A 17,345-nucleotide genomic window follows, 5' to 3' on the forward strand; every position below is an offset into this window, starting at 1 on the left:
TTTGGATTCCTGGTGTCTAATTTCTTTATACATTTGGATATTAGCTCTCTGTCAGATGTAGGGTTGATGACGATACTTTCCCCATCTGTAGGTTGCCAATTCGTCTTATTGACAATGTCCTTTGCCTTACAGAAGCTTTTTAGTTTCATGAGGTCCCATTTATTAATTGTTGATCTTAGAGTCAGAGTCATTGGTGTTTTGTTTAGTATGTTGTCTTCTGCACCAATGAGTTTAAGGCTATTACTACCTATTTTATTAAATTTAGTGTATCTCGTTTTATGTTGAGGACTTTGATCCACTTGGACTTGAATTTTGTGCAGGGTGATCAATATGGATCAATGTCTTCTACATGAAGACATCCAGTTAGACCAGCACCATATGTTGAAGTCTTTTGTTTTTTCTATTGTATGGTTTTGCCTTTGGGTTTCATTGCTGTGAACAGACACCATGACCAAGGTAACTCTTATAAGGACAAAATTTACCTGAGGCTGACTTATAGGGTTCAGGGGCTCAGTCTGTTATAATCAAGGTGGGACCATGACAGCATCCAGGCAGGCATGGTGCAGAAGGAGCTGAGAGCTCTGTATTTTCACCTGAAGGCAGACAAGAGAGGACTGACTTCCACGTAGCTAGGAAGAGGGTCTCAAAGTCCACTCCCACAATGACATACTTCCTCTAACAAAGCCACACCTACTCCAACAAGGCCACACCTACTCCAACAAGGCCACACTTCCTTCTAATACCATTTCCTGGGCCAAGCATATTCAAACTACCAGATTCCACTCCCTGGCCCCCATAGGCTTGTTCAAACACATGAGTTTATGAGGACCATGCCTAGACATAGCACAATAAAAAGTACATTTAGCTCAACTTCCATAGTCTATAGCAGTCTCAACAATGTTAAAAGTCCAAAGTTCAAAGTCTCTTCTGAGGTTTATTCTATCACTTAATTGTAATCCCCAAAGCAAACCAGCAAGCCAGCTGGGCAAGCTCCAAACTCTGCTCTCCATGTCTGATGTCAAAGCTGTCTTGCAACTCTTTTTCCATCTTTGTTGACTGCAGTAAACTTCTTTCTCCTAGGCTGGTTCCACTCTGATAGCAGCTCTCTTCAGCAGATATCCCATGGCTCTAGCATTTTGAACATCTCGGTGTTTCCAAGGCAACTTCAACATTACAGCTTCTTGTTCCAATGTCTGGGATCCTCACATGATCTCCTGGGCTCCTCCAAAGGCTCACATCTCCAGTTCTGCACTCTGTAGTATTCTCAGCTCTAGTTGACCCCATGCCACTGCTGCTACTGTTCTTGTTGATCATCCTATGGTACTGGTATTGACAATACAGTGGAGTCTTCCATTGCAACTAGACTTCAGCAACAGCCTCTCATAGGCTCTCTTCATGGGGACAAGACTCAACTTCTTTGCATGACCCCTTCAGTTCTGAACCGTCAACTGCAACTGAGGCTGTATCTTCACCAATGGCCTTCCCTGGTCTCTCACATTTCCAAGACTCAGCTGTTCCATTTGATGCCTTTGTGCCTTCAAAATTAGTACCACCTGGGTGATTCTTACACATTACCAAGTCCAGCTGTTCCACGATGTACATCCTTGGCTATCTCTGAAACACAGCTTCTTTGTACTCTCAGAAAACACTTCCCAGATTTCACCTCAGTGATGCTGGTCTATTCCTAATCACTGCTAATTTCTTAGCTCCATCTAACCAGTATTAATTGTCCCAGTAGTCCCTTCTATTTTTGACTCTAAAGCCAGAGCCACATGGCAGAAGCTGGTGAGTTCTGCTGCTTTGCTGGAACTGGAACATAGCCCCCTAGTTCTATTTTCCAATTCCTTCATTGCCTAAGCTTGGCTGTCCTGTAACTTGCTCTGTAGATTGTATTTGAATTTAGAGATCTGCATGGCTCTGTCTCCTGAAAGCTGGGATTAAAGATGTTTACCACCATGCCTGGATTTAAGCTTTTCTTTACTTGGAACTTGTTCTATACGAGGCTGGCCTTAAACTAAGAGATCTGCTTTCCTATGTCTCCCAGGATTAAAGGTGTGTACCACCAGGCTTGGACCTAAGCTTAGTTGGGTAGGATTTTGCCCAAAGTTACCATTCCCTGTTTATCTCCCTGAACATAAGATTCAGGTCCATTTTACTTCCTGGTGCCCCTTTATTTTACTTGAATCATACATTTTGTATTTTCCTTTTCCAAGCTTGCTTCTTTGCATTAAAATAGTCTTCATAAGACTAAACTAGAGCACAAAGTTTCTGTTGGGTTTTTTTGAGACTTTCTTTATCATTGGAATTTAAATAAATCTTTTTACCTTAGTCTCAAACATAAAAGGTCAAGGTACACTTCAGACAAGGCTAAAATCAGCCACATTCTTCACCAAAATACCACAAAACAGTCTCTAGGTCATATGCTGAAATTCTCCTCCACTGAAACCACTTGGGCCAGATCTGCACAGTTCAAATCACTCCCAGCAACAAAGTTTTTAATATTACTACGAGGGTACCCCATTAGGCAGCATTTAAAGCATTCCACTGCTTTCCAAATCCAAAGTCCCCAAATCCACATTCTTCCAAACAAAACCATGGCTAGGCCTGTCATAGCAACACCCCACTCCCTGATACTAATTTCTGTTTTTTCAATTCCTTTTCACCACACCTTCTCCTATAGTTCCACCAACTCAGACTCTGTATTCAAATATATGAGCCTATTGTGGGCCATTCTCCTTCAAACCACCATATCCATCTGTGTAGATACTATCTAAATTGGTATAAAACTTATGACTAAGATCTTGGATTGCTCATATCTGAGGTTCAAACATATCTAAATTTAAAGTTGCAAGGGTTATAGGGTATGGGATATGGGATGTTAAAACCAGATTACAAAGCAGAAGAAACTGTTCCTGAGAGAAAACATTACCATAAGTGAAAAAAGATTATATTGATTTAATGATTCAAACTTAAAGAAAATTAGTTGTTTTACACACACACACACACACACACACACACACACACACACACATACACACACACACGGACATTTGTCATAGACATCTTCTTGGCCTGATCTGCCCTGGTCCCAGTGATAAATCTCAAACTATTTCATTATGCATGATCATAATTTTTCATGTGTCTGTGTGGTGTGCAACAATATGTACACGTTTTCATGGTTGTGAGTATATGTATGTAAAAGCCTGAAGTTGACATATATTTTCAATCAAGTCCAGAGTTCTCCAATTCAGTTAGTCTGAATAGCCATCTTGACTTGGGAATCCCCTGTCTCCTTTCCCAGAGGCTGGGTTTCAGGCAGGCTTCCACACTGATATTTGCGTGGGTTGACCTCTTGTCCTTATGCTTGTGTAGCAAAGACTTTATTTAACCACTAAGCCATTTCCCCATACAGTGGTTAACTATCAACTTAATGGAGTTATAAACCATCTAGGAGTTTGGTAATGTGTGTGAGTATATGTCCATGAAGACATTTCCAGAGAAGACTAGATTATGACCTGATTAATAGTTTCATCTATCGAAAGATGCAAAATTAGAGGTGGTAGAATTGTGAAAGGAAGTGGTTGGAGAAAGCAAGTGCTAATGAGGTAGGTAGGTCTTTGTTCTGACCCTTTATGACATCACTCTGCTTTCTGTGAAATGAACACCCCCTCCTCCAAATTCTCCTACCACCAGTAAATTTTGTCCTATAATGGGTCTAAGGCCACTGGAGGCAAGGGTCTGACTGAAATCTCTAAAATAATGAGCTAAAGTGAATCTTTTCTTCTCATAATTTGTTTCTGCCAAGTCAGAGTGATAATACAAGTAATACTATATCTTTAAAGAGCCAACAACTGCATGGTTAGGCTACTCCTGCCATGCCAGTGTTGGGCAAAAGACTAAGCTATGTCTAACCAGAAAACCTTCTCCCTGAGGAAGAACTTTCATAGTACAAGAAGGCACCATGCAAGTTTCCAAAGGAGGGAAGCAACTAATAGTCTTATCCAGATGTGATGCCTATGAACTATGACGACAGCAACCAGAATGGCTTAATAATCGTAGGGGTGCACTAGTGACATGCATATTTTGGTGGTAACCAACAACTCTATAATTGAAATTAATGTCTGGCCAACAAGAGGGAAATCTTGCCTGGTTCTTGAACTCTTGCTAACTACCTAGGGCTAGTAAAGTTATTATTGATGAGAATCTATGACCACTACTTTACTAAGTTAGCACAATTCCAAACTATATTCTAAATATTTATTAGCATAGTTACAGATCAAAATAACTTCTCTTTGCAAAAAAATAAAAAAAAACATTCAGACAACCACAACTAATCAACGTGCACAATTGTGTAGCTCAGGTTTAGCTGACACATCTATGCTCTAACTGTTGTATCTAAAAGCTTATGGGACACTTCAAAAGTTGGGGCAGAGAGATTGTAAGAATCAGAAGGAAGTTGCTGTGAGATTTTATCTCCTAGAAACATCAGAAAGAAGAATCAAGAAGTCTCACTATATGGCTGTCTAAACATGACCTGAACAGGGATGGTACCGATAGGAGAGACTTGCTAAAGTAGAAGGAAAAAGGTTTTGTGGCCTCAAATGCTAGCCAGATAAAGAACTACAGACAACTACAGAACTACAAAGAACTACAACTATAAAGAACTACAGAACAAAGAGTGTTGAGAGTGGGAGAGATAATCATCTCCAGGGATTGGCTATCCAGTACCAAATGGTTAACACTGAAAACACCACACACACACACACACACACACACACACATACAAACACACACACATCATTATGTGTTGAGTAGAAAACGAAGAGATGATGTAATAATATTATAATTTCAAAAGCTAAAAATACTTTTTAAAAAGTTGCTTAAAAGGAAAGGAAGGCATATTATTAATAAGAGAAAGGGAAAGGGAGAAAGATGGAGTGAAAAAGCAAAGGTGTGAAAGTGAGCAAGGGAGAGGAGTCCTTGGGCATGGGCAAAGCTGCCGAAATATTCTAAGTAATGAGTAATTGAAGAGCACTGAGAAGTCAGGGTTACCAGATGTGGCTGCCGAGGAGCAGGCAGGGGTAATACAATGGCAACCTGGAGGCAGGCGGTAATGGGCATCCTAGCAATAGGGACTTTTGGAGAGCACCGGGAAGTGGAGGGGATAGGAAGTGGCTGAGCAAGACAAAGCAACCATCAAAGATCCGTTCAATGAGAAAAAGTTGTGTAAGCTTTCCCTTATAGCAGCACACACAGAGAGACATTCATATGGCCCAGCAGAGTGGGAGGGACTGGCTACTGGGCTATAGACAATGGTTTGGGTGCTTCTCAAGGTCAAAGTCCTTCCTCACTTTGGAGAATTTTAAAGAAATAAAGTGAACATGTCAAAAAAAAGTATGTGTTCATTGGTTGGGAAGCTGTGCAAAAGGTCCACACCACTCAGGGTCGCTGTTGTGGCCTGGAGATGCCAGTAAAGGTATAGCTTCTCATCTGCCTTTAATTTGTAGACCATGATTTGGCTGTTATGCTCATATTTCCAATGTGGCATTAGCATATGTTTGAAGGGTTCCGTGAGACCTCCTTGGCCAATAAGATGGCTTCAACAAGATGTAACATATTCCATGCACTGAAACCTTTCCTTGGTGGCATAAGACCTGCAGCTTTAGACCTCACATTTATGTTTCAGGTGAGACTGAAGAGTGGGCAACAGGGCAATACCACAGGGAAACAGTATGGGCGGTGAGTGCCACCAGTTAGAAGAACTGTCCCAGAGACTTGCCAGGGACTTCTTACTCCTCATTAGTTGGAGCTCTGTGAGGTGACTGTCGCTAGGTAAACCAGAAGTTTTGTAGCTATGCATGATGAGATGAATTTAAAAGATTTTCAGAGACCCGGTGAGAGAGAGACCCAACCGCCTGGTCAGGTGGGCACTCCTGAGGCTGCAGAGCAGAAGAGACCACCAACACTGCTCACCCCTGCCCACATCCCTGGCCCAAGAGGAAACTGTATAAGGCCTCTGGGCTCCCGTGGGGGAGGGCCCAGGAGCGGCAGGACCCCTGCCAGAGACACCGCCGGACCCTGAAGGAAAGAGAAGGATAAACAGTTCTCTGCACCCAAATCCCGTGGGAGGGAGAGCTAAACCTTCAGAGAGGCGGACAAGCCTGGGAAACCAGAAGAGACTGCTCCCTGCACACACATCTCGGACGCCAGAGGAAAAAGCCAAAGACCATCTGGAACCCTGGTGCACTGAAGCTCCCGGAAGGGGCGGCACAGGTCTTCCTGGTTGCTGCCGCTGCAGAGAGCCCCTGGGCAGCACCCCACGAGCGAACCTGAGCCTCGGGACCACAGATAAGACCAAATTTTCTGCTGCAAGAAAGCTGCCTGGTGAGCTTGGGACACACGGAAGCAGAATTTCTCTAGGACCGGGCACGTTCTGTGTTTACCGGAAGTCCCACACCCGCGGATCCCGGCCCGCAGCAGCTCTCTGCTCCCAGACCCGGTGAGAGAGAGACCCAACCGCCTGGTCAGGTGGGCACTCCTGAGGCTGCAGAGCGGAAGAGACCACCAACACTGCTCACCCCTGCCCACATCCCTGGCCCAAGAGGAAACTGTATAAGGCCTCTGGGCTCCCGTGGGGGAGCGGCAGGACCCCTGCCAGAGACACCGCCGGACCCTGAAGGAAACAGACCGGATAAACAGTTCTCTGCACCCAAATCCCGTGGGAGGGAGAGCTAAACCTTCAGAGAGGCAGACAAGCCTGGGAAACCAGAAGAGACTGCTCCCTGCACACACATCTCGGACGCCAGAGGAAAAAGCCAAAGACCATCTGGAACCCTGGTGCACTGAAGCTCCCGGAAGGGGCGACACAGGTCTTCCTGGTTGCTGCCGCTGCAGAGAGCCCCTGGGCAGCACCCCACGAGCAAACCTGAGCCTCGGGACCACAGGTAAGACCAAATTTTCTGCCGCAAGAAAGCTGCCTGGTGAACTCAAGACACAGGCCCACAGGAACAGCTGAAGACCTGTAGAGAGGAAAAACTACACGCCCGAAAGCAGAACACTCTGTCCCCATAACTGACTGAAAGAGAGGAAAACAGGTCTACAGCACTCCTGACACACAGGCTTATAGGACAGTCTAGCCACTGTCAGAAATAGCAGAACAAAGTAACACTAGAGATAATCTGATGGCGAGAGGCAAGTGCAGGAACCCAAGCAACAGAAACCAAGACTACATGCCATCATCGGAGCCCAATTCTCCCACCAAAACAAACATGGAATATCCAAACACACCAGAAAAGCAAGATCTAGTTTCAAAATCATATTTGATCATGATGCTGGAGGACTTCAAGAAAGACATGAACACACTTAGGGAAGCACAGGAAAACATTAATAAACAAGTAAAAGCCTACAGAGAGGAATCGCAAAAATCCCTGAAAGAATTCCAGGAAAACACAATCAAACAGTTGAAGGAATTAAAAATGGAAATAGAAGCAATCAAGAAAGAACACATGGAAACAACCCTGGATATAGAAAACCAAAAGAAGAGACAAGGAGCTGTAGATACAAGCTTCACCAACAGAATACAAGAGATGGAAGAGAGAATCTCAGGAGCAGAAGATTCCATAGAAATCATTGACTCAACTGTCAAAGATAATGTAAAGCGGAAAAAGCTACTGGTCCAAAACATACAGGAAATCCAGGACTCAATGAGAAGATCAAACCTAAGGATAATAGGTATAGAAGAGAGTGAAGACTCCCAGCTCAAAGGACCAGTAAATATCTTCAACAAAATCATAGAAGAAAACTTCCCTAACCTAAAAAAAGAGATACCCATAGACATACAAGAAGCCTACAGAACTCCAAATAGATTGGACCAGAAAAGAAACACCTCCCGTCACATAATTGTCAAAACACCAAACGCACAAAATAAAGAAAGAATATTAAAAGCAGTAAGGGAAAAAGGTCAAGTAACATATAAAGGGAGACCTATCAGAATCACACCAGACTTCTCGCCAGAAACTATGAAGGCCAGAAGATCCTGGACTGATGTCATACAGACCCTAAGAGAACACAAATGCCAGCCCAGGTTACTGTATCCAGCAAAACTCTCAATTAACATTGATGGAGAAACCAAGATATTCCATGACAAAACCAAATTTACACAATATCTTTCTACAAATCCAGCACTACAAAGGATAATAAATGGTAAAGCCCAACATAAGGAGGCAAGCTATACCCTAGAAGAAGCAAGAAACTAATCATCTTGGCAACAAAACAAAGAGAATGAAAGCACACAAACATAACCTCACATCCAAATATGAATATAACGGGAAGCAATAATCACTATTCCTTAACATCTCTCAATATCAATGGCCTCAACTCCCCAATAAAAAGACATAGATTAACAAACTGGATACGCAACGAGGACCCTGCATTCTGCTGCCTACAGGAAACACACCTCAGAGACAAAGACAGACACTACCTCAGAGTGAAAGGCTGGAAAACAACTTTCCAAGCAAATGGTCAGAAGAAGCAAGCTGGAGTAGCCATTCTAATATCAAATAAAATCAATTTCCAAATAAACATCATCAAAAAAGATAAGGAAGGACACTTCATATTCATCAAAGGAAAAATCAACCAAGATGAACTCTCAATCCTAAATATCTATGCCCCAAATACAAGGGCACCTACATACGTAAAAGAAACCTTACTGAAGCTCAAAACACACATTGCACCTCACACAATAATAGTGGGAGATTTCAACACCCCACTCTCATCAATGGACAGATCATGGAAACAGAAATTAAACAGTGATGTAGACAGACTAAGAGAAGTCATGAGCCAAATGGACTTAACGGATATTTATAGAACATTCTATCCTAAAGCAAAAGGATATACCTTCTTCTCAGCTCCTCATGGTACTTTCTCCAAAATTGACCATATAATTGGTCAAAAAACGGGCCTCAACAGGTACAGAAAGATAGAAATAATCCCATGCGTGCTATCGGACCACCACGGCCTAAAACTGGTCTTCAATAACAATAAGGGAAGAATGCCCACATATACGTGGAAATTGAACAATGCTCTACTCAATGATAACCTGGTCAAGGAAGAAATAAAGAAAGAAATTAAAAACTTTTTAGAATTTAATGAAAATGAAGATACAACATACTCAAACTTATGGGACACAATGAAAGCTGTGCTAAGAGGAAAACTCATAGCGCTGAGTGCCTGCAGAAAGAAACAGGAAAGAGCATATGTCAGCAGCTTGACAGCACACCTAAAAGCTCTAGAACAAAAAGAAGCAAATACACCCAGGAGGAGTAGAAGGCAGGAAATAATCAAACTCAGAGCTGAAATCAACCAAGTAGAAACAAAAAGGACCATAGAAAGAATCAACAGAACCAAAAGTTGGTTCTTTGAGAAAATCAACAAGATAGATAAACCCTTAGCCAGACTAACAAGAGGACACAGAGAGTGTGTCCAAATTAACAAAATCAGAAATGAAAAGGGAGACATAACTACAGATTCGGAGGAAATTCAAAAAATCATCAGATCTTACTATAAAAACCTATATTCAACAAAATTTGAAAATCTTCAGGAAATGGACAATTTCCTAGACAGATACCAGGTATCGAAGTTAAATCAGGAACAGATAAACCAGTTAAACAACCCCATAACTCCTAAGGAAATAGAAGCAGTCATTAAAGGTCTCCCAACCAAAAAGAGCCCAGGTCCAGACGGGTTTAGTGCAGAATTCTATCAAACCTTCATAGAAGACCTCATACCAATATTATCCAAACTAGTCCACAAAATTGAAACAGATGGAGCCCTACCGAATTCCTTCTACGAAGCCACAATTACTCTTATACCTAAACCACACAAAGACACAACAAAGAAAGAGAACTTCAGACCAATTTCCCTTATGAATATCGACGCAAAAATACTCAATAAAATTCTGGCAAACCGAATTCAAGAGCACATCAAAACAATCATCCACCATGATCAAGTAGGCTTCATCCCAGGCATGCAGGGATGGTTTAATATACGGAAAACCATCAACGTGATCCATTATATAAACAAACTGAAAGAACAGAACCACATGATCATTTCATTAGATGCTGAGAAAGCATTTGACAAAATTCAACACCCCTTCATGATAAAAGTCCTGGAAAGAATAGGAATTCAAGGCCCATACCTAAACATAGTAAAAGCCATATACAGCAAACCAGTTGCTAACATTAAACTAAATGGAGAGAAACTTGAAGCAATCCCACTAAAATCAGGGACTAGACAAGGCTGCCCACTCTCTCCCTACTTATTCAATATAGTTCTTGAAGTTCTAGCCAGAGCAATCAGACAACAAAAGGAGATCAAGGGGATACAGATCGGAAAAAAGAGGTCAAAATATCACTATTTGCAGATGACATGATAGTATATTTAAGTGATCCCAAAAGTTCCACCAGAGAACTACTAAAGCTGATAAACAACTTCAGCAAAGTGCCTGGGTATAAAATTAACTCAAACAAATCAGTTGCCTTCCTTTATACAAGAGAGAAACAAGCCGAGAAAGAAATTAGGGAAACGACACCCTTCATAATAGACCCAAATAATATAAAGTACCTCGGTGTGACTTTAACCAAGCAAGTAAAAGATCTGTACAATAAGAACTTCAAGACACTGAGGAAAGAAATTGAAGAAGACCTCAGAAGATGGAAAGATCTCCCATGCTCATGGATTGGCAGGATTAGTATAGTAAAAATGGCCATTTTACCAAAAGCAATCTACAGATTCAATGCAATCCCCATCAAAATACCAATCCAATTCTTCAAAGAGTTAGACAGAACAATTTGCAAATTCATCTGGAATAACAAAAAACCCAGGATAGCTAAAGCTATCCTCAACAATAAAAGGACTTCAGGGGGAATCACTATCCCTGAACTCAAGCAGTATTACAGAGCAATAGTGATAAAAACTGCATGGTATTGGTACAGAGACAGACAGATAGACCAATGGAATAGAATTGAAGACCCAGAAATGAACCCACACACCTATGGTCACTTGATTTTTGACAAAGGAGCCAAAACCATCCAATGGAAAAAAGATAGCATTTTCAGCAAATGGTGCTGGTTCAACTGGAGGGCAACATGTAGAAGAATGCAGATCGATCCATGCTTATCACCCTGTACAAAGCTTAAGTCCAAGTGGATCAAGGACCTCCACATCAAAGCAGACACACTCAAACTAATAGAAGAAAAACTAGGGAAGCATCTGGAACACATGGGCACTGGAAAAAATTTCCTGAACAAAACACCAATGGCTTATGCTCTAAGATCAAGAATCGACAAATGGGATCTCATAAAACTGCAAAGCTTCTGTAAGGCAAAGGACACTGTGGTTAGGACAAAATGGCAACCAATAGATTGGGAAAAGATCTTTACCAATCCTACAACAGATAGAGGCCTTATATCCAAAATATACAAAGAACTCAAGAAGTTAGACCGCAGGGAAACAAATAACCCTATTAAAAAATGGGGTTCAGAGCTAAACAAAGAATTCACAGCTGAGGAATGCCGAATGGCTGAGAAACACCTAAAGAAATGTTCAACATCTTTAGTCATAAGGGAAATGCAAATCAAAACAACCCTGAGATTTCACCTCACACCAGTGCGATTGGCTAAGATCAAAAACTCAGGTGACAGCAGATGCTGGCGAGGATGTGGAGAAAGAGGAACACTCCTCCATTGTTGGTGGGATTGCAGACTGGTAAAACCATTCTGGAAATCAGTCTGGAGGTTCCTCAGAAAATTGGACATTGAACTGCCTGAGGATCCAGCTATACCTCTCTTGGGCATATACCCAAAAGATGCCTCAACATATAAAAGAGACACGTGCTCCACTATGTTCATCGCAGCCTTATTTATAATAGCCAGAAAATGGAAAGAACCCAGATGCCCTTCAACAGAGGAATGGATACAGAAAATGTGGTACATCTACACAATGGAATATTACTCAGCTATCAAAAACAACGAGTTTATGAAATTCGTAGGCAAATGGTTGGAACTGGAAAATATCATCCTGAGTGAGCTAACCCAATCACAGAAAGACATACATGGTATGCACTCATTGATAAGTGGCTATTAGCCCAAATGCTTGAATTACCCTAGATCCCTAGAACAAACGAAACTCAAGACGGATGATCAAAATGTGAATGCTTCACTCCTTCTTTAAATGAGGAAAAAGAATACCCTTGGCAGGGAAGGGAGAGGCAAAGATTAAAACAGAGACTGAAGGAACACCCATTCAGAGCCTGCCCCACATGTGGCCCATACATATACAGCCACCCAATTAGACAAGATGGATGAAGCAAAGAAGTGCAGACCGACAGGAGCCGGATGTAGATCGCTCCTGAGAGACACAGCCAGAATACAGCAAATATAGAGGCGAATGCCAGCAGCAAACCACTGAACTGAGAATAGGTCCCCTATTGAAGGAATCAGAGAAAGAACTGGAAGAGCTTGAAGGGGCTCGAGACCCCAAAAGTACAACAATGCCAAGCAACCAGAGCTTCCAGGGACTAAGCCACTACCTAAAGACTATACATGGACTGACCCTGGACTCTGACCCCATAGGTAGCAATGAATATCCTAGTAAGAGCACCAGTGGAAGGGGAAGCCCTGGGTCCTGCTAAGACTGAACCCCCAGTGAACTAGTCTATGGGGGGAGGGCGGCAATGGGGGGAGGGTTGGGAGGGGAACACCCATAAGGAAGGGGAGGGGGGAGGGGGATGTTTGCCCGGAAACCGGGAAAGGGAATAACACTCGAAATGTATATAAGAAATACTCAAGTTAATAAAAAAAAAAAAGAAAAAAGAAAAAAAAAGATTTTCAGCGAGTAAAACTGACAAGATTTGGAAACTGCTGAGATATTTGGAGGGATTCAGGCAGTTTAGAAATAGTTTCAGGCTTCCCACTGCTAACTGACATGTGGAACACAATTGTATGTGCAGGTGGATAGTTTAGAATGTGTTTAAACTGCACAGGATTTTGATTGATTTGAGCCCAGAAACTGGAGACTTAAACCATATTCTTTGAAAGAGTGGGAGGAAACCATGATATTATCCCTATCTCCAATGCCAGGGTTCAGGGAGGGCCTGGGTGGAGTGACAAGCTCTTAGCCATTCTTTCTCAGATGCCTGTTTTGTACCTGGCCAATATATTCCTTTTCTCTTGTCACTGCAACAAATGACTGCATTTATTGGCTTACAGCAGCATGACTATATTGCATTACTATTCTAGGGACAGCGACTCTAAGGTCAAGGTATTAGGGATATAGTTCTGGAGGTTTTAGTAGCCCATTTCCTGACTTCTTTAAGTTTCTAGAGACTGCCTACATTTCTTTCATGATATTTTGTACTATGGACTCTGATGTTTTGCTTCTCTCTTGTAAAGATCCTTTTTGTGTTCACTTGGATAACCCAGGATCCTGTCTCCATCTCACAATCCTTAACTGGGTCACATTTGCAAAGTTCCTTTAACCATTTAGAGTAATGCCAAAGTTTGAGTGATTGTGCTCCTCCCAAATTCATAAATTCAAACCAACACCTAATGCACCTAATGTAGCGATATTAAAGTGTTGGGACTAGGCCACAGGGCGTAGGCCACTAGGCCATTTGTAAGAGCAGGATTGGTGGACCTATAGAAGGGAGTTTGTTCACCTTTTTAATCATGTGAGGATGTGACCAGAAGGTACCATCTACCAGGCAGGGGACAAACCCTCAGCAGTCCCCAAATCTATGGAAGTACTAATGCTAGACCTATTACTCTCCAAACTATGACCGATACGTTGCTGATGTTTATAAACTACACAATCTAACATTTTATAGAGGTCTAACAGGACCAAGACTGTAACACTTATAGGATTAGGTTACGAAAATTTGAGGTTTATGCCTTACTTTGTCTGTTGGAGCTAAGCATGTTCACTGACATGTCCTTGGTCTTCTGCTGACAGGTAAGGCACAGTCTTTACTCTTTTTTTTCCTTTTTTTCAGAGCTGGGGACCGAACCCAGGGACTTGCACTTGCCAGGCAAGCGCTCTACCACTGAGCTAAATCCCCAAGCCCTAGTCTCTACTCTTAGAAAGCCTTATAGCTTAGGGGAGAAGGCACAGCACATAGTTAACTCCACAGCATGAGGGGAAACCGAGAAGAGTGATATATATCCTGGGCTTGAGTTGCCAGGATAGGAACTCTTAAGAGAGACTCTGTTAGATTTTGAGATAGGCATGAATGAGACAAATAAATAACAATGAAATAAGCATTTATATATTTATTACTACCTATCAGATAGTGCTTAAGGACAAACACATATTGTTATTTTTGATCCTCTCAATCCTGAGTAAAGTGGGCACTAGTATCATTTATATTTTATGGAATAGAGTGTTCCAACTCTCTTTTGTCTTTTAAAAAATATGGGTTTTCAACAAAAATTAGGCTGTGCTCACCCACATACGGAAGGATAATCTTGCTTACTAATTGCTTATGGATTCTTGTGAATTCTTAACTGATTGAAATGCCAGTTTCCTCCAATCATTGACATACCAAGAAACAACATTCGCCAGTAGGTCAGTCAGCTCTCTGTGGCTGTGACTGATACCCAAGGCAACCAGCTCATAAAAAGAAAAGGGTCATTCTGGCTCAGTTTCAGAAGTGTCAATCTATTAGTTGACCCCATTGGTTTTAGGCCTGTGGCATGGAAACCAGTCATGGTGGAAGTAAATGGTGGAGGAAAAGCAAAGCAAAACAAAACACAAAAAACAAACAAACAAACAAACAAACAAACAAACAAACTCAACTGTTTGTCTGATGTCCAGGAAGCAAAAAGGGAGAGAGAAAGAAGAAGAGGCCCAAATTCTACCACCTTCTTCAAGGGCCACCTCCAATGACCTAAAGATCTCTCCCCAGGCTCCACTTCTTTAAGGTTCTGCCATAATCTAGTAGCAACACTCCCCCCACCCCGCCCCATCAGTAAAAAGCTTCCAAAACGTGGCCTTTCAAGGACAATTACGATATAAACAGCAATCAGCTATTTGGATAGTCACTAGCTAAAATTATATGCAGGGGTAAAGATGGGGCAGAGATTGAGGGAATGGCCAGCCAGTGGCTGGCCCAACCTGAGACATCCCATGTAAGAGAGCCAGTCCCTGACACTATAAATGATATGTTGCTATGCTTGCAGACAGGAGCTTAGCATAACTGTCTCCTGAGAGTCTCTTCCCAGCAGTGAATGGAAACAGATGCAAAGACCCACAGCCAAAAACATCAGGAGGAGCTCAGGGAAGTCTTGTGGAAAGTTGGGGGATAGAATTGAGTGAGCTGGAGGGGTCGAGGACACCACAAGAAGACCTACAGAGTCCACGAATCTGGCCCATGGGTGCTCACAGAGATTGAACCATCAACCAAAAAACATGCAGGGGCTGGGGCTAGGCCCCCTATATACATACACAGAAGATGTGCACCTTGGTCTTTATATGGATCCCCTAACAATTGAAGCGAAGGCTATCTCTGACTCTGTTCTCTGTTGCTGGATCCTCTTTCCTTAACTGTACTACTTAGTTGGGCTTCAGTGGGAGAGTATGAGCTTAGGCCTACTGTGACTGGATGTCCCAGGGTGGTGTGGTACCCAAGGGGAGGCGAAGGAGAGGGGGTGATGAGGAAAGGGATTTGTCAGGGTGGGACTAGGAAGAGAGGAGGCATGGGCATGGGGGAAGTGATTGGGATGCAAAGTGAATAAACAAACAAATCAACCATTATAATGAATAAATGGATATTGAGAAGATTCGTGACTGTGAATGTACCATTTTATTTTGTGTATGTGTGTCAAATATATGCATGAGTGTGTGTGTGTGTGTGTGTGTGTGTGTGTGTGTGTGTGTGTGTGTGTGTGTAGGCCAGAGGACAGCCTTTCATGCCATTCCCTCAGATTCCATTCACTTTTTAAAGACAAGGTCCTTCATTGCCCTGGAATTTACCAGGGGGTCTAGGCTGGTTAGACACTGTGCCAGGGGTCTGTCTCCCCAGGGTGATGATCACAAGTTCACTATAATACCTGACTTAAAAATGGTTCTGGGTATTTTAACTCAGGTCATGGTGCTTGCAAGGCCAGCATGGCACAGAAGGAGCTAACTCCCAGCCCTGCTTTTGTTTTTTTGAGGCAGACTTGAAATGCAGCCTAGATGGCTCCACAGCCCACTATGTAGCCTCGGTGTCTTTGCGTTCACTATCCTGCTTTAGTCTTCACATACGTGTGCCACTATGCCTTACTCTCATTACTCTAAGTTATGGTGACAATCAGAACCCTCTCTCTGGCTTGGTGGTTTGGTGCCTGTGACCTCTTTCACCCCATCATCATGCCGTCCGTGGAGTCAAGGGCTTCTTCCAGCGTTTCACTGGGTCTCATTTTCCTCTAATCTTTTGCAACATGTTATTTTTCTCCCAGTCTCTAGACACCAGCCGTGTCACATAGCAAGTCTCTGGCAGAGCTGCAGCCCCTAAGTCTTGTCTTGGATCACTTTCATCCTTCCCAATGTCATGGTTCTCAACTTACCCAATGTTTCTTTCAGTCTGATTGATCTTTCAGTGGATGACTGATTCCTAAACACTGCTAGCGTGCCTTTTCCTGTTCAGTGTATGACATTGACTTTGTCATACTGCACCATAGCTAAAGTTGGCCACTGCTTCCTCTGTGCTCCCCAAATACCCTGCATCTTTGATATGGTACCTATATACTCTGCTTACACTTGAGTTCTTCCAAGGTAGCCACTGATTGATTCCTCTGCTTCCCGGGGAGTCATGCCTTCAGTTCAGCTACCCAGAGAGTTCTGTGATATACAGAATCACCAAGGAATCACTAACCCAACCTAGTATGGTCATGGAAGGTTTCTCAGAAACTATATTGTGTATACTTTGAGGGAAATGGTGATTGTGTGGAGGAATGGCATTTTAAGGAGAGGAACCCTGATGGCTGTGGAATGAAATAATAGCTAGTCATTTGGGGAAAACTTTGGGCAATGTAAACACCCTCTTTTTTTCCCCCATGAATTCAAATGCAGAGGTTGAACTGATCACCTAGGGCTTTCCCCAGTTCAGTAGGACAATCATATGCCTTATGTTGTCCTTCTTGGATTCTAGAGCATTCCACCTCCTCCTCCTTTCACTCCTCCTCCCAAATCTTCAAAAATGTCTTGCAGTTCTCCCTCTCGCACAGACAGCGTGCACATCATTGTCCCACGCATTTTTTGTATCAAGCTTTACATTCTGTATTGTTTTCTCTCATAATCTGATGGAGTGT

This window comes from Rattus norvegicus, chromosome 5 (genome assembly GCF_036323735.1).
Source record: "Rattus norvegicus strain BN/NHsdMcwi chromosome 5, GRCr8, whole genome shotgun sequence".
In the NCBI taxonomy this organism is placed as follows: domain Eukaryota; kingdom Metazoa; phylum Chordata; class Mammalia; order Rodentia; family Muridae; genus Rattus; species Rattus norvegicus.